Genomic DNA, 3166 nt, shown 5'->3' with positions numbered 1-3166 from the left:
GACTTGATGGTGACTGATAAGAGAACAGAACATAAAAGGCAAAAGATATCTGGAGTCCTTTAGGGAGGCTTCATGATATTCTGGGAGTTCGAGGTACCATTGATATGGGCGTGGCTATTCACGCCTCTTTTGCGGAAGTGTTGGAATCACATAGGAGACGGCGTCACCGAGTGAACACACTTAACCAAATAGAGGATCAGCTGGAAAATATTCGTTTGACTAGAACAGGATAGGCTGACCGCTTCCTTTGGCGTTTCAAAGATGATAGATTCAAGAATAAATTCTTATTGAAGCACACTTGGCAGCAGATACGAGAGCATAACTCGAGGTGTGAATGGTATAAAGGAGTGTGGTTGCCGTTTTCAACTCCAAGGTACTCATTCATAACCTGGCTAACGTTCCATGATCGTGTAGCTACATGTGACAAGCTCAGGTCATCGAATATGGGTGCGGTTGCGTTTTCTGTGGAGAAAGCTTGGAAACAAGGAGTCATCTGTTTTTCTTCTGCCCATACTCTTCACAAGTTTGGTCGTCCCACATGAGAGGTATCCTTCCCGATCGTTACACTACAAACTGATATTCACTCACGCCACACCTTATTAACACGTCTCAGCAGAAACTTCAACTTTGAACTATAAGGTATGTGTTCCAACTAACGATCCATACATTATGGAGAGAACGCAATGGAAGACGACATGGTGAAGGTCCTATTCCATGTGCCAAGCTCATCCGACTTATCGATAAGAATATCTGCAATGGTTTCAGCACCATTCGTTCAATGGGTAATCGTTAGTTGGAACACATACCTTATAGCCACTAGACTACATTCGTCATTGTAAGTCTTCGCTATTGGTTTAGTATGATGAAAGTCTTCGCTATTGGTTTAGCACCCGTAGCCACTAGACTACATTCGTCATTGTAATTCTCTGTTTTAGATCATTCTCATTTTGAAAATTAGACACTCAAATCTGCATTTATTGTAAAAACATTTATTTTGGTGAATAAATTTTAGGTTCATTAAAAAAAAGCAAAAAATAAGAGATAAATAAAAAAAAATCTTCTAGAAATAAATGAGTTAAATATTAACACGTGTTGGGTAATCTTTTTTTTTTTGGTCGGACGTGTTGGGTAATCTATTTAGTATAAAAGATTAGTCACTCAAGATTACTTACGCCAGCACCACACAAAGTAAAAACAATGGAGCACATGAAGGTAAGAGGGAACGGCATAGATATCCACGTAGCAATCCAAGGTCCCTCCGATGGTCCTAAAGTCCTTCTCCTCCATGGCTTTCCTGAGCTTTGGTACTCATGGCGCCACCAGATCCCCGGACTCGCTGCTCGTGGCTACCGCGCTGTTGCTCCTGAGTCCTGACCTACGTGGTTACGGTGATTCCGATGCTCCCGCTGAGATCTCTTCCTACACATGCTTCAACATCGTAGGTGACTTAGTCGCCGTCATATCCGCCTTGACCGAGGATAAGGAGAAGGTGTTTGTGGTTGGACATGACTGGGGTGCTCTCATCGCTTGGTACCTTTGTCTCTTCCGACCAGATAAGGTTAAAGCTTTGATCAACCTTAGTGTCCCGTTCTTGCGTCCAACCGATCCATCCACGAAGCCCGTTGAACGCCTGCGTGCTTTCTACGGCGATGATTACTATGTCTGCAGGTTTCAGGTTTGTTCTTTATACTCTTGTAGGCTTGTAGCTAATTACTTGAAGGAAAAGTTATTTATAAGGTTAGATGCTGGAGGGTAGGAAGTTGGAGTTATAGAAGCTGAGATTGCAGAGGTTGGAACAGAGAGAGTCATGAAGAGACTACTCACTTATAGAACTCCTGGACCGGTTATTATACCGAAGGACAAAAGTTTTTGGGGATCCAAAGGCGAAACTATACCTCTACCTTCTTGGCTAACTGAGGAAGATGTTGCTTACTTCGTCAGCAAGTTTGAAGAGAAAGGCTTCTCTGGTCCAGTCAATTACTACCGTAACTTTAATCGGTAAGTTTGAACAAGAATAATGTTGTCTCTATTGTTTAGGAAGAAATGTTGAATGGGTCTTGTAATGGCAGGAACAATGAGTTGTTGGGTCCATGGGTGCGATGCAAAATCCAGGTTCCTACAAAGTTTGTGATAGGTGAGCTTGATTTGGTCTACGCTATGCCTGGTGTCAAAGAATATATACATGGTCCCAAGTTTAAGGAAGATGTGCCTTTTCTTGAAGAGCCTGTGGTCATGGAAGGAGTGGCTCACTTCATTAACCAAGAGAAGCCTCAAGAGATTCTCCAAATTATCCTTGATTTCATCTCCAAATTCTAATCTTGATTTCCCTTAAAACGCTCTTGTAAGCTCTATAATAAGTTGAATTATGAGGATACATCCTCATGTATGGTTATAACCTCCTATATAATATATGTATTAATAATACTAAAGTTGGATGCGTGCATATCATCTGACATTCTTCTAAGTTATATAATAAGGAAAAATATATATATATAATAAGGCAATGACTCATATGTTTGATTAGTAGCTGTTGATAAAGCTATTGTGCTATACGACCACAAGCTATAGGATGCTCATCTCAACAGCTCAGAGATTCTTCAGACCACCATGTTTACACAACAGTAAAGTTTTAAACCATTTTGTTTACTTTTCTTTTTTCTACTGTAGAATGCAAAATGTAACATTAACAAAATAAAAAATGGACTTGAGAGCATTTATTCTCTCAACTTGGGTTTCTCAATCTAAGTGTGAACACGAATTACATTAATATTTAATGGAAACGTATTTCAATTAGACCAATTATAACAAAAAAATGTACAAGAAGAAGAGTCTTTTAACGTTAATCTTTCTTTAACTCGAATCGTTTCTCTCACTCTCTCGTCTTTTTTTCTACTTTTTTCTTTATTTTAGTAGTGAGATATACTCTACTAGATACCATAGTTTGTCCAAAAAAAAAGACTTTACTAGATACCATCGATACTGATGCTCTCAGATGTTGTAAGATAGAGCACAAATAAACTGTTGGAGAAAAGTCTTATCAAACGTCGGTGTATGAAGGAATACTTGTAGCTAGTTTTCTCGTTTATTTCCTTGTCTATTATCTTATTCTCTTCTCCTCCTTCTCGCTAGCCTCTTTATTCTTCTTTTTGACGGTCATAGATTTTGT

The 3166-nt window shown here is 39.3% G+C and overlaps 1 pseudogene across 1 annotated transcript; it reads left to right on the top strand.

Annotated features, from left to right (window-relative positions):
* The first annotated feature begins 1106 nt into the window (after nt 1-1106).
* On the top strand, nt 1107-2499 carry LOC9316896 (annotated as a pseudogene). Its single transcript, XR_002332730.1, has 3 exons — nt 1107-1675; nt 1757-1998; nt 2070-2499. The product of XR_002332730.1 is annotated as an epoxide hydrolase A (transcript).
* The last annotated feature ends 667 nt before the right edge of the window (nt 2500-3166 follow it).

This window comes from Arabidopsis lyrata (assembly GCF_000004255.2).
Source record: "Arabidopsis lyrata subsp. lyrata unplaced genomic scaffold ARALYscaffold_4, whole genome shotgun sequence".
In the NCBI taxonomy this organism is placed as follows: Eukaryota; Viridiplantae; Streptophyta; class Magnoliopsida; order Brassicales; family Brassicaceae; genus Arabidopsis; species Arabidopsis lyrata.
Note: the sequence above shows the minus strand (reverse complement) of the source record. Positions and strands in the feature narration are given on the sequence as shown.